Source organism: Saimiri boliviensis, chromosome 13 (genome assembly GCF_048565385.1).
Source record: "Saimiri boliviensis isolate mSaiBol1 chromosome 13, mSaiBol1.pri, whole genome shotgun sequence".
Taxonomy (NCBI): Eukaryota; Metazoa; Chordata; class Mammalia; order Primates; family Cebidae; genus Saimiri; species Saimiri boliviensis.
This window is the reverse complement of record NC_133461.1, coordinates 52,875,589-52,898,940: the sequence shown is the minus strand read 5'-3', so window position 1 is coordinate 52,898,940 and position 23,352 is coordinate 52,875,589. Positions and strand designations below refer to the sequence as shown.

Genomic DNA, 23,352 nt, shown 5'->3' with positions numbered 1-23,352 from the left:
GAAAGGTTGGGAAGCACTGCTCTACTAGATCAGTTCTCTGCCTATCTCCTACTTGACTAAAGATAGCTTGTCTTCATCTCCCTGAATGTTTCTGCCTCTCTACACACCATTCTTTTTTTTTTTTTTTTGAGACCGAGTTTCGCTCTTGTTACCCAGGCTGGAGTGCAATGGCGCGATCTCGGCTCACGGCAACCTCCGCCTCCTGGGTTCAGGCGATTCTCCTGCCTCAGCCTCCTGAGTAGCTGGAATTACAGGCACGTGCCACCATGCCCAGCTAATTTTTTTGTATTTTTGGTAGAGATGGGGTTTCACCATGTTGACCAGGATGGTCTCGATCTCTTGACCTCGTGATCCACCCACCTCGGCCTCCCAAAGTGCTGGGATTACAGGCTTGAGCCACCGCGCCCGGCTACACACCATTCTTAATCCAAATGGATCCCCAGATTCAGAGAAAAGTGTTTCCTTCTCTTCTATATAAGGTTTACCTCCGTAGTTTCCCTCTCTATTTTTTAAAATTGACATTTTTATTAATGCCAACTGTTTTTTAATTATTGCTTCTTTTTAAGCAATAGCACAAGAATGTGTCAAGGAAGCAGTCTGACAATCTGATGACCTTCTGAAATACAGTTAAGCCACACCAAATATGAATTTCTGTTAATAACACACAAAAAATTTTAAGAAAAAAAAGAAAAGAAAAAAGGTAGGGGAAAAAGGAAGGGAATGAGATTTAGATTTAAAATTCACTGGATTAAACAGGTGAGGCTTGTTAGTAGGATAGACTGTTGAAGCAAACAGTGGTGCACCCAGGCTTACAGCCTTTGTTTTCTAAACCAGTTGCCACTAATATATAAGCCCACAGCAGTTACCCCTGACTTCTCACACGCAGAAAATGAACCAGGAGAAGCCAGTGTTGATGCTGTTATGAAGAGGGCCAATAGTTGGCTTGTCAGACAACTAAGACCATTTTTAGCAGAGTAACTGCTTCAGAAAGGCCTGGCTGAATATCTTATTTCTATTGTCTCACCTATATGCATTTCAGGGTGCTTATAAGTCATCTTCAAAAAGAAAGAAAAAATAATATATATCAGTTTCTCTTATTTAATGTGGCTATGAAAGATATTTCCTTATTATTTGTCTCTAAGAAGGACACTGAGGGTGGGGGCTGGGAGTGGAACTAAAGGGAGGAAAAAAACCAGAACAGGGTAGGGTTTTTTTTGTTTGTTTGTTTTGTTTTTTTGTTTTTTTGTTTTTTTGTTTTGTTTTTCCAAGGATCACACAGAAGGGAAGGCAAGGAGGAAAACTGCAATCCTTGGTTCAGATTGAGTTATGCAGGAAACTATATCTTCCTGATCAGTCCCCATGCCAAAAAAACAAACAAACAAAAAAAAACCCACTTGGAATTGCGTACTGACTCCAACTATATTATACCAGCTATTGGCCTTATAAGTTTATCCATTCCCAGAAAAGGGCACCACCTTTGGCTTATAGGCTGCTTGCAGAACCCACTTCACAAAAATCCTCTTCACCAAGAAGCCTATACTTTCCTTTTGGTAGGTTATAAAAGGTTTCTCTGTCTTTTGGGCCTCAGACTGACCTCTTCCTAAAGTGCTTGTCCCCATGAATGTTCATTCCATTCAGAGAAGGTTATATGCCCAGCCGCAGGAACGTCCTCTGGTCCCATGGCATTAACAGAACAAGTGCATAACCATCTGACATCAGTTTCCCCAAAGTTAGATTATCTAGTGTGAAAGGATGTCACATGGGAGACATTCAGGTCAAGCCAACCCAAGCTCAATATCATTTCGGTTTTCTCCTCTTCATGAGTTAAAAAAAAACATGGCGTGCACAGGAATGTGTGCATGGGAGAGAGGAACAGATGTATTTGGAGGCACAGTTTTCCCATAGAAACATCTTTCCAAATGATGTTTAGGGGCTCAGGCTGAGCACAGATGCCTGTATAACTACAAACACACCTTGTATAGTGCTAACTGCTCTAAGCTCACAAAGCGGCTGAACACCATCAAGCTCCTCAACACCATCAAGCTCCTCAGAAGCCTGAGCCCATTGAGCTTTGAACCTGAGTCCAGAACCCCAAACTGAAGTCATTGAGCTCCTGTGAATACTGAGTCCTAGAGCCTTTCTGCGCACCAGGGGTTTTCTCAGTTCTGAAAACACCTGAGACCGGTGGTAGCGGGTGGAAGGATCTATGATAAGCCCCAACAACTGGGCTCTGCAGCCCTGGGTGGATTCTTTTCTTCCTGCTCGTCCACCTTCTAGGAGCTGAATCCGTCATTCCTCCACCTGTGGGCTGAGAACCACTCCAGTTTCTGAGGCATTCCCAACTAAGACAATACATAGGGCAATAACCATTGTGACCTAACCATCTCCACTCTTGTCTAGTAGCATTTGAATGAAGGTCACCTTCCTGGTACCTGGTGGCTCAGACAGACCTCCTGAGTCCCTTGTGTAAGTTACCACCAGCCTCTCCCTCCCCGTTACTCCTGCTGTAATCCAACAACATGATCATGTCAAGAAAGAGGGTTTATATTGAGCCTGCAAATTTGGAAAGCTGATGGCTGCACTTCACAGAGTGTACTGTTGCTTACATGAGTTGTTTTTGATTTGGTGGGAAGACAGAAAGAGGCAGAGTACATATCTGAAGTTAATGCACTGTGAAAGGGAGGGGCATGGGCAGTAGATACAGGTGGTGTGTTGATCCATAACCTGAAAAGAAATGGAAAGAGATTCAGTTTATCATCTGATTGTAATACATAATCAACGTATTACTGGGATTTCCATACTTCTTAAGATCTAGATGCTATGCCCTCAACTCCCATTGCACACTTGTAAAAAGTCTGATGTCTACCCAAGATTCCTGTGGCTTCCTAGTTACCATTGCCTTCAAGCTCCTGCTGCTCGAGTCTCTTCGCTGCCAACTAGACTCCGGATTTTGGGCTTTAGCAGCAAGCCTGGGACAGCCAGTTGCACTAATCCCTGCTTCCCACCGCAGCCCTAGGCCTCAGCCTCTCTCCAGTGTCCCATCTTGTGTCTACTGGATCTTCGTAGGATTTAGGCCCCATCTGAAACCACCTCCCCTTGACACAGACCTTCATTCTCCATCTAAGCCCGTCCTGGTTTCCTCTTTGAGCTTGGCCCCTGTACTTTGTAATTGCTGACTAAGAATCTGTAGAATACGGAGAATGTGCCATGAAGAATAGTATCAGCTTTCCAAATTCCCAGGCTCAGCATAAACCATCTTTCTTGACATAATCATGTTGTTGGATCAATTTTTAAAAATACAATTAAAATAAAGAATCAGAAAAATTTAAAATGAACTGTAAGTTGACATGCTTTTGACATAGGGCTAAGATCTCTTCTTCACGGTTTTTTTCTTCGGAGTTTTTCACAGTTTTCTATGCATAAGTCACATCTGTGATGTAGTGTGTGTCCATTCTAGCTCTTTTGGCCTTTTTCTTTTTCTTTCTTTGTTTCTTTTGTTTTCTTTTTTTTTTTTTTTAGTGGAAAGATAATTTAAGACTTTCAAAGAAGGTTGAGTTCAGAAGGTTTTTGATTTTTATTATTTTTTCATTTTTTCAAGCATCTTTCCTTATGCTTATTTGACACCAAGTTTTTGGTGATTTATATTAACAAGTCTTTCCAAGGAGTTCAACTTAGCCTTTGCGGAAACACTAGTGCTACTCATTTTCCCACTTATAAGTCACATGGTATACCTGTACATGATATAAACAGATTTAGGAACAAACGCACTGACTCTTGCTAGGTGTTTAGCTACTACAGTGTAGCCTTTTGGCCTTTGGGCTTCAGTACACCATGGGCATTGTATAGGATGCTTTATAGAGAACAGTCAGCCAGGAGGGGGATGGTTTAAAGAGCTTTGGCTATGTCTAACCCTAGCCTGAGTTTCCTATTGCTGTGTTGCTCTCCTGATTTCTAGATGTCTGATGGCAATGACCCTGGAGGCCCCTCCGTCTGATTTCCTACCTTCTTGGCTTCTGCTGAATGGCGTCCATAGGCCTGGCCATTTCCCAGCCTTCACTTCTTCATTTCCAGCTTCCCCGTTTCTGGGGGCTGCTGCTGAACTCAAGGCAGAGCCCTCTCTCTCTGGGCTGAACACCTGCAGGGGCAGCTGTAGGAGGGTCCTGGTTTGGGGGTGCTATCCTCTTTCTTTTCATCGCAGTCTACTCTTGCTTATACGAGTTGTTTCTGATTTGGTGGGAAGATAGAAAGAAGCAGAGTCCACATCTTAATTTAATGCAATGCAAAAGGAAAGGATATGGACAGCAGCTACAGGTGGTGCATTGATCCATAACCTGCACTAATCAGTGAAAGCAGAAGCCTGGAGACAAAGGTGGCTAAGAACCCACAGGACTCCTGGGTAGACTTTGGACTTTGTATAAGTGTGAAATGGGAGAGAGGCCATGGCGTATAGATCTTAAGAAGTATGGAAATCCCAATAACATCTTGATTACATATACGACAAACTGAATTGCTTTTCAAAACATAGTTTTTCCTGTTATTATCACTTTAACTCAGGTCTAGAGAGTTTAATTCAGAAAATAATGTGAATTATGTTCTATCTCCTCATTTACCCTGAATTGTTATATCTTTCCTTCCCGGTTAACTAAGAATAACAACCCATCCAGAATTAAACTGCAATCAGTGACAATGCAGTTAGAATCAAATTGTGTTAATAGGTTTCTTTTTCTTTATTAGTTCTTTAGCTTCCACGAAACTGCCCCCATAAGAAAAGCATTCATGTTTGAAGAAGGGACATAAAGCAGGCATACTTGTGGTTTGTGACCAGCCTGTGCTCGGGTCTTTGGAAGTGCCCCACGGTTCCCTGGCTTGAAGAGGGGCTTCCCGACTTGTGTCTGTCAGATGGCCCAGCTCCTCTAACCTGATTGGACAGGGGGTAGAACCCCTGACTCACATTGAGCCAATCAGATTATTTTTCTTAAAATACTGAACTGTGAAACTCAAACGCCTCTCAGTAGTGATGATCCCCTGGGATGTAAGGTCTTGCAGGTCCAGAGACCTTGACAGCCGTGATACTTCCCTCACGAGAACGAAGAGAGATCACTGGCTTAGAGAGGAAGACAATCATGAAGACAGGCAATAGATATCAAGGAATAGCACTAGCACTAAAGCAGAGGAGAATCTGTGTGGTTGAGAGGGGAGCAGTGTGGAATTTTATAGAAAAAAATGTTTTCTTGTCAAAATGAGGGAGGCAATAAAACAAGAGTCAACTAGGTGAGCAATTTGGGTACAAACTAAAAAAGTGTCCTTAGGAGGCAAGCATGCTGATAAGGACAGCATTACTATAAAATATTTAATAACACAAGGTAAAAATGTCATTTGATTATTTTTGAAATTGGATATCACATTAAAAATATAACAAAACAAACTTTAAACAAAGCCTTGCATGCAAACTGTAGAATCACAAAGTGAATCTAGAAAGGAGTACCTAGCACACAGACCCTCCAGTGCTGCAGAGACCAGAACTCACTCGTGCCTATGACCTGTGCTTGAACTCCTTAGCATGGTTTCATGAGCTTCACTACTTGGACCAAACCTCCCCTTCCAGCCTCACTACCTGCTCTGCCTTTCTGGGCCCTATGCACTCAACCCATCCTGGCATACTTGCCATTTCTTTTTTTTTTTTTCTTTTTCTTTTTAAAAAACAGACTCTTACTCTGTTACTCAAGTTGGAGTGCTGTGGCATAGTCATAGCTCACTGCGTCTTTGAACTCCTGGGCTTAAGAGATTCTCCCACCTCAGTTGAACAGTGAGAACACATGGACACAGGGAGGGGAACAACACACACTGGGCCCTGTCGGGGAGCAGGGGATAAGGGAAGGGAGAGCATTAGGACAAATACTAATGCATGTAAGCTTTAAAACTGAGATGGAGGATTGATAGATGCAGCAAACCACCATGGCACATTGTACACCTACGTAACAAATCTGCACATTCTACACATGTATCCTGAAACTTAAAAAAAAGAGAGATTCTCCCACCTCAGCCTCCTGAGTAGCTGTTACTATAGGTGCACACCGCCATGCCTGGCTACTTTAAAAAATTTTTTGTAGAGAAGGGGTTTCACTGTGTCGACCAGGCTGGTCTTGAACTCCTGGGCTCAGGTGATCCTACCGTCTCAACCTCCCAAATTGCTGGGAGCTATCAGGCCCAGCCATTGCCATTGTTTGAATATGCCATGCATTTTGTCCTAGAAGATGGTCTTGACATAGAAGTTCAAGGCTGTAGTTAAGTGATAACAGAAAAATACACTCTGAATTGGCCTGAGGCAAAGGCTAAAGGCTGGCTCGTAGGGTGGGCTCAATTGGGAAGCAGAATTGATCAACTCAACAAGGAGATCCAAGTCTCAAGAATAATGCCAGGCTAAAAGCACAAGTGTGCCCCATCGAACCTTACGGTACCTTACCTTACATAACAGCAAATACATTTCTTTGCTTCATTTTTCTGTGTATAATCTGCATAATTCTTGGGTGATATGTTTTAAAAAAATACACATGAATAGGTCATTTCTGGCTGCTGGCTTAATGCTTGCTCTGAGCCAAGATTGAAATATCTATGGTTCTCCTGTCTGTTCATTGTCCTGGGTCATTTTTGTCACTGTCTGATCCTTTGCACCAGCTTGGCCTTCGCGTCTACCTAGGATGCTGCTGTTGTTACTTTTCCCCACACCTGTTTACTCACTCTGAGATCCTAGATGGTTCTAAATAGCTTCTCGTTCAAGGAGCTCCTCCCACGTGTGACCTGTTGTGATATGGACAAGGTGGGAAGCTCCTCTTCTTCTTCTTTTATTCAGGAAGGTCTCAACAAACATTTAAAGGGGAAGCTGCATATCATTTTCTCTTGTGTTCGTTAGGAAGCATCCTCTCTGGGTAAATGTAACAACCGGAGTTCTCAGTCTTTCAACAAATCAAATGAGAATCTTAAGTAGATCTCCCTGCAGTGAGGATTAATAAGCACTGCTTCCCATTTCTAAGCAACTAGGCATTTGTCAATCACTAACATTTGTAACGTTTTGTCCACTTAAAGGAATTTTGTTCCAGAAACATGTTTTTAAAAATCTATGGATTGTAAGACTGAGACTGATTTGAAAATGAACACATATTTTCAAAGCGAGGTGAGGCTGAAAGAAAATGATTTACCTGAGAATCCATTGAATCCACAGTGAATCATGTAGTGCCTTGTGACAATCGTCCCATTGCTGTTCCTTTGTTTGTTTGTTCAGTACCTACTAAGTGCCTTCTGGGCATTAGGGATTCCTTTTGAAACTGCTGGTGGTAAAATTAATAATAGCAATATCAAAAGCTAATATTTGTTGGGTTCTTATTATGTGCTAGGCACTGCAGTAATCATTTTAGAGGCATGTTAGCAGTTTATCCTCATGATTCTATATTACAGATGAGAAAGCCCCATTACCTGCACAGAGGTTATGTAATGTGATTCAAGGTCACACAGTTAGGACATGGAAGAGCTGGTGTCTGATTCCAGAACTCCTTCATTCCACCATTGTGCACACAGGGATAGGACCAATTCACTGCCTGAAACAGGCTGAAAACCCTTCAACACTGAGCCTGATCCATGTGGCTGGGTCCTAGCCACAGCCTCAGCAGCATTTTACTTCCTCCAGCACCTGCGAGGTACTTAGGGAAGGGTGTATTTCCAGAACAACTCTCCTGCTTGTTCTGAGTTAGAGGGGTCATTAAACTCTGGGTCCTAATCCTGATTATGTAGTTAAAAATATATGTTGGTGTCTTAGCCAATTTGGATAGCTATCGCAGAATACCACAGGCATGATGGCTCACAAACAACAGAAAAGTATTTCCTATAGTTCTGGAGGCTGGGAAGTCCAAGACCAAGGCACCAGCAGACTCGATGTCTAGTGAGTGATACTTCCTGGCTCATATAGGGCTCATGTCTCATTGTGTCTTCATGTGGTGGCAGGGTGAGGGAGCTCTTTGGGGTATTTTTTATAAGGGCATTAATGCCATGCATGAGAGTTCCACCCTCATGACCTAATCACTTCCCAAAGGCCTCACCTCCAAATACTGTCACCTTGGGGGTTAAGGTTCAACATTTGAATTTGATGAGGGGAGGAGGCACAAATATTCAGTCTCTTGTAGTTGAATTAACTGAAAAGTAGCAGTGACTTTGTCCTTGTGAAAATTTCCAGATGAGTTTCATTTCTTCTTCTTCTTCTACCTTTTTTTTTTTTTTTTGAGTTGGAATCTTGCTCTGTGGCCCAGGCTGGAGTGCAGTGGCACAATCTCAACTCACTGCAATCTCACTGCACAATCTCAACTCACTGCAATCTTCATTTCTGAGGTTCAAGTGATTTCCCTGCCTCAGCCTCCTGAGTAGTTGGGATTACAGATACATGCCACCATGCCCAGCTAATTTTTATATTTTTAGTAGAGACGGAGTTTCACCATGTTGGCCAGGCTGGTCTTGAACTCCTCAAGTGACCTCAAGTGATCCTCCTGCCTCAGCCTCCCAAAGTGCTGGGATTACAGGCATGAGCCACCACACCCAGCCAAATTTCATTTTTTTTCTAAGCCCCCTTCCCTTGTTCTTATACACTGGTGAATAATACCAACTCTTATACACTTAGCATCTGAAGACAGAGATAATCAGGACCCTTAAAATGCAGAGGGCTACTAGCCATGGAGATCATTTTTAATTTCTATTAAAATTCTCACTTTACTCAGTTCATTGAATCTGGAGACAAAGATGAAGTCAGTGTATCAAGGTGATGGGTTGTCATCGAATACTGAAACCATGGCTGATTTTCCATATATTGAGCCAGATTTAGACATTCTTGTGTCTCCTCCTTGAAGTTAATAAGGCATTTCCACCTATTCATTTCTTCCTTAAAAATCTTTCATACTTAGAAAAAAAGTTAATGAGTCATGAGCAGAGTTCTCATCCCCAAAGAGCGCTTAGGGACTACATGCGTTGGCTTGGCAAGGGAGATACTCTGAGAGGACTGAATCTATTTCCAGTAAATCATGAATGAAATACCAGGTGACAGTTCAAGGATCATATTAATTTATTTAGGAAAGCAAAGCAAAGTCTGGATCTAAACTTAGAAATGAAACTATTAAACATATAGGATCATAAGAAAAAATTGTGACAAATTATCCCAGGAAAACTGTAAAGGGTGGTGGGGAGGTTTCCTCAAATTTCTGTGCCTGGGATTGTTTAAGGGAGCTTACTTTTCTCATACAAAGAGTCACTGTTGCAGCAACATTACTGCAGTCGTAGACATCACATCCTTGTTCAGGCCAGAAGAAAGGGCTCCAGCGATGCCTATCTCTTTATTAGGAGAGCAAAATCCACATTGCTTTCCATTTATGTCTTATTGACCAGAAATCCTATGTTGCCTTGAGCTGCAAGGAAAGCTTGGAAATGAACGTGTAGCTTTTCAGTCTCTAAGGAAGGTAGGAAGGGAGAAGAGGGCTGGGAATGGAGTTTCTGTATGCCATGAAGAGTGCCTGCCGCATCCTCCTCCTTCATTCTCTCTGCCTACTCATGCTAAGTTCAATGCTCAGCACAAATCTCACCTCCTCCAGCAAGCCGAGCTCTACTTCTGCTCTAGCCTAATGGGTTCTCTTGAAACCCTGAACTCAGAGAGCTCTTGTTTTCCTATGTCTAGGTCTTCTCTCCTCAACCAATAGAAAAATCCTGAAAGCAGAATCTGCTCATATGTCTTTGAATATCTTGCAGTATTCACTATGGAGCTTTGTACATAATATAGATATTCAGCAAAAATTGTATTAGAATGATAGAGTGTGTATTTTCTCACTGTGAAATATTAAGCAAAATGTAATAGCATTAAAAATATAAAACAATTTTCCATCAAACACTAATCCATCCTCTAAAACCCACCTGAAATACTGCTTAGTCCATGAGGCCATCCTTCATCCCTCCTGCCAGTCCTTTCTCCTTTGAATTTTTATGCTATGTAAACAAAAGATGGTCTGACGCTTTACTCATTTCCATTCCCTTCTTAAAGAATTTATTCTAGAGTGGGCAGCCATATGTGACTTTTCCTCTTTGGCCCCTGCTGAGTTGACTACAATGGGCTCTGGACCCATAACCCATATGAGGGCCAGTCATATCCTTTTTCCTGGGACATGTAATTGAAAACAGAGACCAGATCACTCGGATGGTGCTGGGTTACTGGCACTAATAAGACGATGTAGAGTTGCATTCAGAGTGGGTGCCATGACAACCCACACTTCTCACAAATATTGATTGATTAGTGCCCATCATTGTATGGGGCAATAGGGGAAAAAATCAGCCAAAACACCTGCCCTCATGGATCCTCTATTCTAGTTGCAGGGCTTCATTTTAGCTATATTTAGGCAGAATTACAGATAAGCAGAAACTAGGAAGTGAAGAGAAAGAGAATCTGCAGCAAAGAGAATTGAGCAGATCAACAAGAGACTCTGCAGCCTCACAGACAAAGACAGACTTGGAGATCTGGAGAACTGAGCTCATATAGTTCCCATGTTACCCAACTATGCTTCCACCACTACCTCTATTGCTATTGTTGCTGCTATTACTGGCTAACAACTAGTAAGTACTTACTATGTTCCAAGCACTAGGCAAATTTCTCGATGTGCATCTAATAGTTTCAATATCCTTACAATCCAGACACTTATATTATGAATGAAGGAACCAAGGCTCTGAGATGGTAGGTGAGTTACTTAAGAATGCCAGCCAGTAAATGACATGATGGGAACTTGAATTACAGGCCATACTGTTTGAAAATTGGTCTCATCTTATTAGTCTGTATTCCTAAAATATCCTTGTAACAAACTAGTTTTACAGGGTTGTCTGCTCCTTCCAATCAACAGGTACCTTAAATAGCTTGCTATGTTTAGCTTAGACTGGAGGCAGCTGGATAGAGTAGTTCTCTATTTTTCTATCATTCTACAAATAGAATCATAGCAAAAATAAGTCCCCATTTGAAAACGTTCAGATGTTTGAAAATGTTCAAAGTTAGACATTCATGTTTTGGTTTGAATGTTCATGTCTTGAGTTGTATGACTAAAATTAGTGGTTTTGCCCTTCTTGGGCACCTGAGCCCTGGCCAGAGGCGTAGGAGTGGGAGGGGACTGGCAAGATAGTTTAGACAAGAAGGATGTAAATACATGGGCATATCAAGAATTGTCCATAAACCGAATACATAATATATCCTGCACAACATGTGGACCGTGTGTTCTAAATGGAGAAGTGGTTAATATCTATAAAACAAGGATTCCTGTAAAATAATTACTGAACCCATACTAACTTTCTGTCAGTCCTTTCTATACCAACACTTTGTATGAGTCTGCCCTTTTTCTAAAATTAAGAGTAAATCCTCATAATTAGAAATTGAGAATCACTACTGTAAATTATGTTAAAAGGGTATCCAGCCTTTATCATGGGGAAGACAGATATGATGCTGTCATTTACAAATCCCATCCAAATAGCAGGCAGCTCTCACTGATAAGGACACTCTTTCCGTCAGGTTCCAATACAACCTCACACTCTCATTACAATGCTCAAGAAGCCACTACCAATCGATTGGAGTTAGCCTGTGGGATGCTACCATTTCTTGTTTAGAAAATGAAGAACTCACGTTGTTCAATGACCATTCCGTTATTTTCCTAGGGTCCAGATAGAGCATTGAGAATCAAACAGTTAGTTTTATCTAACGCGTCTTGCTTATTTGGCTTTGTGTCAGTGTTCTTGAGTTACCAAGTCTGGTGCCTTACTCATTGCAGTTTGTCAACTGGGTAGAACAAAACTTACCTCTGTATATGGTATTAATAAATGAACGTTGTTGAGCTTCTGTAGAGAGCAGTAGTTGCGGAGTAAATGTTATGGCATAATTGAAATTATAAGTCTTTTAACTCCCCAAGCAACAGAACTCCCTCCCCACCTGCTTAAAAGTTGGGGTTATTATTCACATCCCATTTAAAAATAGCACAGAATCTGCAGCAGGATGGGTGTGGAAGTTGTCTGGTGCTTTAATCACTAATGACCTCATCTTCAAATGGTCAGTGATAATAAACAAGAAGGAGGGATTTCCAAGGGAGCAGAGCATTAATAAGGTAAGATTTTAAAATTAATTTTTCAAGTTAATTAAAATGTCCAAAAGCACAATAAAACTACAGAAAATCTGGCAAGGGAATGGCAGCAGGACTGATTAATGCAAGTCAACTGTCTTCTGAGGGTAATAGTAATAATGATGAGATTATGGATATGGAAGAACCTGCTAAAAAGAAATGTGATGCATGTGGAATACAAACTGCGTCCCAGTTACTATTTTATGGTGCACAATGGATCTTATTAAGGAGGAATAGCGGCAAGAATTACCACTGAATTGCTCAATAAAAGTATAGTGTAATTAACAGTGTTGGAGCAGCAGCTGGAGAGATGCCTCCCATTGATGTTCCATATTCGCCATTTATTTCCAGTTTGCTAAGGGGGTGTAGATTCTAACTAAGACTGTTTGTTTATTTGATCACTAAACAGTAAACGTTTGTCAACCAGGGCACTAAGCTAAGAGATGTGAGGGTGTGAGGATGAGTAAGGCACTGCTTTGGCCCTCAGGGGGCTTATGTTCAAATAGGGGAGATGAGATAGGAATGTAATTAACTTGAATACAATGAAGACTGTGTTGAAACCTTCCATAGAGGTCAAAAGAGAGAGAAATTACTTTTAACAAAAGGGATTTAGCAGAAGCACCTGGGAATCTATGGCATTTGAGAAGGGCTCTGGCTTTGATGTCGGCAAGATTTTTGACAGGTAGAGATAATAATAGTTCTCTACTTGTGAGTTCTTATATTTTTGAAAAAGCCATGCGGTACATAAATAACGTTATCAAGCCAAATAGGAAACAATGGAAGTATATTTGTGGTGAAGAGTGTAGTCAAAGGGGAGATACGTCTTTCAATAATATGTTGAGAGAACTATGTTGGCACATAAAATGGTAACATTTAATGCCATACAAATATATCTTGTGCAAATAGGGCTTTGGACATTTTGGAATCAGGCAATTATGGTTGAGCCAGATGTGCTTGGCCTTAACCGTGCTTGAGGTAGTTATTCTGGCTTTAGGCAGGTATAGTGGACTGGGGGGACAAGAAGCAGGTCACAAAAACCATTTTAGGATGCCGCAGCAAAAGGACACGATGGAAATGATGGGAGCCTGTATTGACAGGATGTGCTTCATGAAAACCGAAAGGAGAAAACACTTGCCAGTAACATTGTGGATACAGAACTAATAAAACTTGAACGAAGAAGAGGGCAAGGTCAACGATGACCACCAGCTTTTGAGTTTGGGTTACCAGGAAAATGGCCAGGTGAACGCCAACAATTTGGTGGATGAAGGGGCTTTGGGCTAATAATGAAGATATGCTGGTACAATAATGACTGACGGACCAAGACAGGTACTTCTCCTGCCTCACCCAGCTGAGGTCAGCCTCCATCTGTTTTAGTACGAAGCTGAACTCGAGTTAGTGCTTCTTAAATTCTACGATGATATGGAGTTTAGGCACCATCAGAATGTGCTTGTGAGATGCTGGCATGGACAGAGATGTTCTTCAGGCATGGGCAGATTATTTAAACCTCATCCACTTGTGCACCGATGTATTTCAGGGTCATTTAGAATGACAGCTGAGCTTTTCAGTCTCCAAAGTAGAGACAGGGCTGCTGCGAAGCTCAGCTCTGAGGTCCAGGAAGGATCCTGGACCCCAGATCATGGGATACAACTGACTTGTAGTTTGGTTTTATAAAGTTTTCACTAGGCCTCCTTTTCATTCTCTTTTAGCTCCAAAGAATTCATTCCAGCCTTCCTTTATCATTGGGTTTCTATTATTTCTGGCTATATTTTCTTCACTCAGCCACCTTTGTTTCTGGCATTGGCGCTGATGAGCACAGAAGGTGTTGAAGCGTAGAAGCCAGCTGACCCAGAGTATAATGAAGCACTAAGATGGAGAGGGAGGAGTGCCAAGAAATTCAAGCTGGGGTAGATTATAGTCTAAAGGCTCATTCCGTACCAGACTCATAAATTTAGTTCATTTTCAACTCCCTTGTTTCCTTAGTCCCTTGTAACAATTTACCAGTAAGACAGTTTCTAGCTTTGTTACTTCTCAGCTCCATGCCTGCCTCTCTAGCTCCAAGGTCACAGCCCTAGTTTTGCTGTCAGCCTTCTTTAATGAGGACTAGTATAATCTCCCCACTGGCGCTCTGAACTCTATCTGGTCCTCTTCCAAGCCATCCTGTGCACTACAGCGCACATTATTTTCATTTTCAGGATTCTCCAAAGCCTCGATGGCTCTCCGTTTTTTTCCTGGAATCAGACTTAAAACCCTGATCCTGGACTTTCAGGTTCTTCCTTGGTCACGGCCCTCCTCAGGCATCCTTGCCACCTGCCGCCGCCCATTCGTGTTTTGCTCCTGTCGGTAAACAGCTTTGCGGCACGCCACACACAATTTATGGCAGCCACTTCCGAAAAGCTGTCGGCATCACGGCTTCCTAAAGTGCCATTTTTCTCTGCTTCTCCCACATCTGTCTCAGATTTCTTTGAGAGATCTTTCTTGTTACTTCTCGTATGTGTGGGTGTGCCTATGTTTCCTTAAATGCAGGTGGACTAAATGCAGATTACCAAACCCTTTCTTTTTTAGAGGTTATGAGGCCAGTCTTCTCCCTCTGTAAGTTTGCTTTCTGCTAACTTTTCCTTCTTGCCTTGAGCATTGTCTTCCTAGCTCTACTCTTTAGCTGTCTGAAAGAATGACTGCACTGCTAAGCCTCCTGCTAAACACAGACTGCAGATATATGGCTTACAGGAGATCACAGTACTTTCCAAACTGTACTCGGATTTAAAAATAAAAAGGGTTCTAGTTTTACGTAAGTATGGGAAATCCTGGATTAAGCAGAGCTAGACAGGTTTCTTTCTGGAGGACTACTTAGAGATTTTAATGATGTACATTTTAGATCTCCAAGAAGGGGTGTTTCATGATCCATCAAAATTAGGGGCAATTGTCCTCTCTGGGACAGGCTCTCCTTTGATTTCTTTTCTCTTATTGCAATGAAATGTAAATTTCAAGACATCAAGAGATAGAAACCAACTGAAAGAGGTTGGATTTTTTTTTGTTTCCAACATGATGCAGTGCTAAATACCACCAGGGTATTATTGCCTCTGCCTGAAGGTGAATAAAGCATTTGGCTCTCAGAAGTGTTCAGGGCCCAGAACTGGCACAGTTCACTGTCTTCAGGGAAGGATGACAGAGAGGTGCCTTCTGCCTGCAACCACGTCCCTGCCAGCACAAAAGGGCAACCGTTCTAAAAAGGGAAACGTGGTCTCAGTGCTTCTCACTGCTTTCCTCAGGACAGAAATTGCAGCCCACAAGGGCGACAGCACAACTCAACATTCTTACCTCATTGAGGACGCTTAGGAGCAGGTCCCCGCCCCCTTTATTCTTGAAACATTCAAAAGAAAACAGAACTTTTAAGAGTCTCACGGGAACGGCATGCTTTTCATGCTTTGCTTCTTTGTTGCTGATGCATAAGCTCGGGCTCTGGCTAGTCCCTGCTGGCTGCATCCCAGCTCCTGCAGGCCCCACGCCCACCTTCCTCCGGGCTCTGTCCCCAGGAAGCTTGCTGCTGCAGACGGAGGTCTATACCAACCTCCCTCCCTCTTCGATGGTGTGTTTCTGGAAGAGCCGAGTCCTGCTCCGATGGCACTTCCCGTCGTCGGCAGCCCCTCCCTGTGGCTCCAGCTCTCACTGGCCTCGTGGGGGAAAGCTCTCTCCTCCCCCTGCCCTTGACCTAGGGTGGCCAAGACTTCCCACGGCCTAATCTCCTGGTGCCTCAACCTCTCCTTGGGCGTTCCCTTCACTCCACCCACAGCTCTGCAAATAGTCCGGTCAGTGGATTAGGCCTCTGGAACCTTCTGAGTTGGGTCCTATTTCTTTCCGGCCCCGGAAAATACACTGTATTTTCAGGAAACATACACAGGTCCTTCCCAGGAAAACAGCGGGGAGCGGTCACAGTGTGCGGTTGCCACCTCCTCCTCCTGAAAGATGGGGAGCGCAGCTAGATCGCAGCTTTGGCTGGTCGCCCTGGACTCAGAGCGCCGGGCCCAGTAGGTCGTTTGCCCAGCCTCATGTGGTCAAGAAGCTCTTTTTGATGGAGGGCACCTCAGGGGACTAGTGTTCCAAAGGGCCCATTTTGCAAAGCCCTAGAGCAGAATATAGCTCAGGAGGGATGGAGCACTTTCAGTGGTTTGCTGATAGCAAGTATTTAGGAGGCTGATCTGGGCCACGCTGGAACCACCTGGCCTGGCAGATGGCTGCAGTATATTTCAGATCAGAGAAGTCCCTAAGTGTCCCTCAGTACACATTGCTCTTCACCTCTGTTCTCTTCAACAATGTGTAAGCAAATTTTGGCTTGATTTGATGGGGGATAGGGGTGATAGGGGATGGAGGGTGAGGGGGTGGGGATGCTATTGTACTGTAGCTTTTGAAATATATCCCAGGGGAGTCTTTTCCCATGCCAGAAACTCTGACCTGTTGCTTTCTGATATTCCCAGGGAATGGCACTGTCCACTCAGAAATGAGGGGACGTTATTGTCCTCTCTGATCACAGAAGGATGAGTCTCCGAGGAAGCCATAGAAATGCCAGAGCTTTCTTCCATGAAATAGCAAACTCAGCGTAATTTTAGTAAGTGTTAGCGTGGTAGGCATGCTGGGATGGGAAATGACTTGGCAAAAAGGCCTGGAACATCACTGAATTTGTTTGTCCTTTAGAAACAGAAAACATAGGAGCTTACTTTACTCTTTCAGTAACTGTGTGGTCAGTGTAATGGTCAGAGGCCAAGCGGCCTCTTCAAGATGCCAGGGATGCAAGTCCCTCTCCATATTGTGGATCAGTAGCAATGCTGGGTGAATATGGTGTCATGGAGCCCTGGGATCGCAGCCGGAACCCTCATACCTTGTGGCCAGCTGTCTCTGTCTTCCTGCTTCTGCAGAGCTGGCTACCTTGTAACTCTCCTGGAGTCCCCCATGAAGCCCCACTTCTGTGACTCACTGTCCACTCAGACGCTGCTCTCAGATCACCTACTGAACAGGTCACCACTGGCTGGTGCTTAGTTTCCTCCCTGGCTTTTGCTTGGTCTTGAATCACTCCTGGTGCTTACATCAATCTGTTCTCTTCTCCAGAGGCAGAGTGGAGGAACCTGCTTTGTCTTTATTTCTCTGCAAAGAGAGGACCCCTCCATGGGCAAGGATGAGTGGGTTACTCAGAGTCGAATGCGGTGTCTATGGGGCTCTTCCAGGCAACTCCCCTAGATTGCAGGAAAGAAGTCCTCAGTATCCTGCAGGACCTCAAGGGCATCCTACCTAACTCCTAACAGGGGCAGCTGCCATCCAAGTGAGTGCAGTTCCTTGCATGGTACCAGTACCATGCTGTTTTGATTACTGTAGCCTTGCAGTTGTGCAGCATGGGGGCCTTACACCCGATGTTCTCCAAGAGGAACAGCAGGACCATCCATCATGAACAATGCCTGGCTCTGGCTCAGCTTCTTATTTATTTATTTATTTATTTATTTATTTATTTATTATTTTTTTTGAGACCCCGTTTCTTTTTTTTTTTTTTTTTTAAGCTCTAGGGGTACATGTGCTGATCTTGCAGGATTGTTGCATAGGTACACACATGCCATGGTAGTTTGCAGTCTCCATCCCCTGTCACCTACATCAGGCATTTCTTTCAGTGTTATCCCTCCCCAACCTCCCCACCCCACACTGTTCCTCCCCTAACCCCCACCCCGCAACAGATCCAAGTGTGTGATGTTCCCCCCACTGTGTCCATGTGTTCTTATAGTTCAACACCCACCTATGAGTAAGAACACACGGTGTTTGGTTTTCTGTTCTTGTGTCAGTTTGCTGAGAATGATGGTTTCTAGATTCATCCATGTCCCTACAAAAGACACGAATTCATTGTTTTTTATGACTGCATAGTATTCCATGATGTATATGTGCCACATTTTCTTTGTCCAGTCTATCATTGATGGGTATTTGGGTTGGTTCCAGGTCTTTGCTATTGTAAACAGTGCTGCAATGAACATACGTGTGCATGTGTCTTTAAAATAGAATGATTTATAATCCTTTGGTTATATACCTAGTAATGGGATTGCTGGGTCAAATGGAATTTCTATTTCTAGATCCTTGAGGAATCACCACACTGTCTTCCACAATGGTTGAACTAATTTACACTCCCACCAACAGTGTAAAAGTGTTCCTATTTCTCCACATCCTCTCCAGCATCTGTTGTCTCCAGATTTTTTAATGATTGCCGTTCTAACTGGCATGAGGTGGTATCTCAATGTGGTTTTGATTTGCATTTCTCTAAGACCTGGTGATGATGAACACTTTTTTCTATGTTTATTGGCCACATATATGTCTTCTTTTGAAAAGTGTCTGTTCATATCCTTTGCCCACTTTTGAATGGGTTTGTTTTTTTTCTTGTAAATCTGCTTTAGTTCTTTGTAGATTCTGGATATTAGCCCTTTGTCAGATGGGTAGATTGCAAAATTTTTTTCCCATTGTGTTGCTGGTTCACTCTAATGATTGTTTCTTTTGCTGTAAAGAAGCTCTTAAGTTTAATTAGATCCGATTTGTCTATTTTGGCATTTGTTGCCATTGCTTTTGGTGTTTTAGTCATGAAGTCCTTGCCTATGCCTATGTCCTGAATGGTATTGCCTATGTCCTGAATTACCATTCATTGCCTAGGTTTTCTTCTAGGGTTTTTATGGTGCTAGGTCTTATGTTTAAATTTTTAATCCATCTGGAGTTAATTTTAGTGTAAGGTGTAAGGAAGGGGTCCAGGTTCAGCTTTCTGCACATAGCTAGCCAGTTTTCCCAATATCATTTATTAAACAGGGAATCCTTTCTCCATTGATTGTTTTTATTAGGTTTGTCAAAGATCAGATGGTTGTAGATGTGTGGCATTTCTTCTGAGGTCTCTGTTCTGTTCCACTGGTCTATATCTCTTTTTTGGTACCAGTACCATGCTGTTTTGATTACTTTAGCCTTGTGGTATAGTTTGAAGTCAGGTAACATAATGGCTCCAGCTTTGTTCTTTTTACTTAGGATTATCTTGGCCATGTAGGTTCTCTTTTGCTTCTATATGAAGTTTAAAGTGGTTTTTTTCCAGTTCTGTGAAGAAAATCAATGGTAACTTAATGAGGATAGCATTGAATCTATAAATTAGGCAGCATGGCCATTTTCACGATCCTGATTCTTCCTAACCATGAGCATGGAATGTTTTTCCATCTGTTTATGTTCTTTCTTTTTCCATTGAGCAGTGGTTTGTAGTTCTCCTTGAAGAGGTGCTTTACATCTGTTATTAGTTGTCTTCCCAGGTATTTTATTCTCTTTGTAGCAATTGTGAATGGTAGTTTGTTCTTGATTTGGCTCTCTTTAAGTCTGTTGTTGGTGTATAGGAATGCTTGTGATTTTTGCACATTGATTTTGTATCCTGAGGCTTTGCTGAAGTTGCTTATCAGTTTAAGGAGATTTTGGGCTGAGACAATGGGGTCTTCTAAACATACAATCAGGTTGTCTGCAAATAAAGACAATTTGACTTCCTTCTTTCCTAATTGAATACCCTTTATTTCTTTTTCTTGCCTGATTGCTCTGGCTAGATCTTCCAATACTATATTGAATAAGAGTGGTGAGAGAGAGTATCCTTGTCTAGTGCCAGATTTCAAAGGGAATGCTTCCAGTTTTTGCCCATTCAGTATGATATTGGCTGTGACTTTTATTATTTTGAGATACGTTCTGTCTATACCTAGTTTATTGAGAGTTTTTAGCATAAAGGGATGTTGAATTTTGTCAAAGGGCTTCTCTGCATCTATTGAGATAATCATGTGGTTTTTGTCTTTGGTTCTGTTTATGTGATGGATTACATTTATAGGTTTGCATATGATGAACCAGCCATGCATCCCCAGGATGAAGCCTACTTGATCACGATGGATGTGCTGTTGCATTCAGTTTGCCAGTATTTTATTGAAGATTTTTGCATCGATGTTCATCATGAATATTGGATTGAAGTTTTCTTTTTTAGCTGTGTCTCTGCCAGGTTTTGGTATCAGGATGATGTTGGTTTCATAAAATGAGTTAGGAAGGAAATACTCTTTTTGTATTGTTTGGTACCAGCTCCTCTTTGTATGTCTGGTAGAATTTGGCTGTGAACCCATCAGGACCTCGAATTTTCTTGGTTGGTAGACTATTAATTGCTGCCTGAACCTCAGACCTTGTTATTGGTCTATTTAGGGTTTCAACTTCTTGGTTTACTCTTGGGAGGGTGCAAGTGTTCAGGAATTTATCAATTTCTTCCAGATTTAGTGGTTTATGTGCATAGAGTTGTTTGTAGTAATCTCTGACGGTAGTTTGTATTTCTGTGGAATTGGTGATATCCCCTTTATTGTTTTTTTTTTATTGCATCTATTCAATTCTTCTCTCTTTTCTATTCAATTCTTCTCTCTTTTCTATTAGTCTGGCTAGTGGTCTGTCTATTTTGTTGATCTTTTCAAAAAATCAGCTCCTGGATTTATTGATTTCTTGAAGGGATTTTTGTATCTCTATCTCCTTCAGTTCTGCTCTGATCTTAGTCATTTCTTGTCTTCTGCTAGCTTTTGAGTTTTTAAATTTTGTTCCTCTAGTTCTTTCAACTTTGATGATAGGGTGTCAATTTTAGATCTTTCCTTGCTTCTCATCTGGGCATTTATTGCTATAAATTTCCTTCTAGACACTGCTTTAAATATGTCCCAGAGATTCTGGTATGTTGTGTCTTCATTCTTATTGGTTTTGAAGAACATCTTTATTTCTGCCTTCATTTCATTGTATATCCAGTCATCATTCAGGAGCATGTTGTTCAGTTTCCATGTGGTTGTGTGGTTTTGAGTGAGTTTCTTAATCCTGAGTTCTAATTTGATTGCACTGTGGTCTGAGAGACTGTTTGTTATTATTTCTGTTCTTTTGCATTTGCTGAGGAGTGATTTACTTCCAATTATGTGGTCAATGTTAGAGTAGGTGCAATGTGGTGCTGAGAAGAATGTATATTCTGTGGATTTGGGGTGGAAATTTCTGTAGATGTCTATTAGGTCCACTTGGTCCAGATCTGCTTTCAAGTCCTGGATATCCTTGTTGATTGTCTGTCTCATTGATCTGTCTAATATTGACAATGGAGTGTTAAATTCTCCCACTATCATTGTGCAGGAATCTAAGTCTCTTTGTAGGTTGTTAAGAACTTGCTTTATGTATCTGGGTGCTTCTGTGTTGGGCGCATACATATTTAAGATAGTTAGCTTTTCTTGTTGCATTAATCCTTTTACCACTATGTAATGCCCTTCTTTGCCTCTTTTGATTTTTGCTAGTTTAAAGTCTGTTTTATCAGAGACAAGGATTGCCACCCCTGCTTTTTTTTGCTCCCCATTTGCTTGGTAAATCTTCCTCTATCCCTTTATTTTGCATCTATGTGTGTCTTCGCATGTGAGATGGGTCTTCTGAATACAGCACACCTATGAGTCTTGACTTTTTATCCAGTTTGCCAGTCTGTGTCTTTTGATTGGGGCATTTAGGCCGTTTACATTTAACATTAATATTGTTATATGTGAATTTGATTCTTACTGGCTGGTTGTTTTGTCCATTTGTTGATGCAGTTTCTTCATTGCCTCGTTGGTCTTTACCATTTGGTATGTTTTTGCAGTGGCTGGTAGTGGTTGTTCCTTTCCATGTTTAGTGCTTCCCTCAGGAGCTCTTGTAAGGCAGGCCTGGTGGCAGTGAAATCTCTCAGGATTTGCTTGTCCATGAAGGATTTTATTTCTCCTTCACTTATGAAGTTTAGTTTGGCTGGATATGAAATTCTGGGTTGAATGTTCTTTTCTTTAAGGATGTTGAATATTGGCCCCCACTCTCTTCTGGCTTGTAGGGTTTCTGCCAAGAGATCTGCTGTGAGTCTGATGGACTTCCCTTTGTGGGTGACCTGACCTTTCTCTCTGGCTGCCCTTAGCATTTTTTTCCTCATTTCAACCCTGGTGAATCTGACAATTATGTGCCTTGGGGTTGCTCTTCTTGAGGAGTATCTTTGTGGTGTTCTCTGTATTTCCTTGATTTGAATGTTGGCCTGTCTTGCTAGATTGGAGAAGTTCACCTGGATAATATCCTGAAGAGTGTTTTCCAGCTTGGATTCATTCTCCCCATCACATTCATGTACACCGATGAAGCGTAAATTAGGTCTTTTCACAGAATTCCATATTTCTTGCAGGCTTTGTTCATTTCTTTTCACTCTTTTTTCTCTATTCTTGCCTTCTCAATTTATTTCATTGAGTTGATCTTCAATCTCTGATATCCTTTCTTCTGCTTGATCGATTTGGCTACTGAAACTTGTGTATGCTTCACAACATTCTTATGCTGTGTTTTTCAGCTTCATCTAGTTTACGTTTTTCTCTAAGCTGGTTATTCTAGTTAGCATTTCGTCTAACCTTTTTTCAAGGTTTTTAGCTTCTTTGCATTGGGTTAGAACATGTTCCTTTAGCTCAGAGAAGTTCATTATTACCTACCTTCTGAAGCCTGCTTCTGTCAATTTGTCAAACTCATTCTCCATCCTGTTTGTCCCCCTGCTGATGAGGAGTTGTGATCCCTTGGAGGAGGAAAGGTATTCTGATCTTTGATAATTTCGTCCTTTTTGAGCTGGTTTCTTCCCATCTTTGTGGATATATCTACCTTTGGTCTTTGAAGTTGGTGATTTTGGATGGGGTGTCTGAGTGGACCTTTCTTCTGTTGATGCTGAAATTATTTCTTTTTGCTTTTTACCTTTCCTTCTAATAGTCAGGCCCCTCTGCTGTAGGACTTCTGGAGGTCCACCCCAGACCTTGCTTGCCTGGGAATCACCCATGGGGCCTATGGAGCAGTGAGGATTGCTGCCTGATCTTTCCTCTAGTATCTTTGTCCCAGAAGGATACCTGCCAGATGTCAGCCAGAGCTCTCCTGTGTGAGGTATTGTTTTGGTTATCCAGGGGTCAAGGGGCTGCTTGAGGAGGCAGTGTGTCCCTTGTTTGCCTGTAGAGGCACTGCTGGGCTGCCTTGGACTCAGCCTGGCTGCTGTGTAGGCTTCTTCTGGCTCTTGTTTACACAGGTGAGATTAGACTCACCTTTGCAATGGCAGACGCCCTTCCCTTCATTGACCTTGTTTGTCGGGGGTCAAACTTGTGTGCTAACTGCGAAACTCTTATGTGAGAGGGCT

The 23,352-nt window shown here is 42.2% G+C and overlaps 1 long non-coding RNA gene across 1 annotated transcript in view; it reads left to right on the top strand.

The window, feature by feature from the left end:
* Nucleotides 1-12,073: 12,073 nt before the first annotated feature.
* The window catches only part of LOC104650833 (uncharacterized), a 40,238-nt gene continuing 28,959 nt past the window's right edge, over nt 12,074-23,352 (top strand). The window contains exon 1 of the long non-coding RNA XR_744427.2: nt 12,074-12,155. This is a non-coding gene — a long non-coding RNA (uncharacterized LOC104650833). The remainder of the gene's footprint in view (nt 12,156-23,352) is intronic.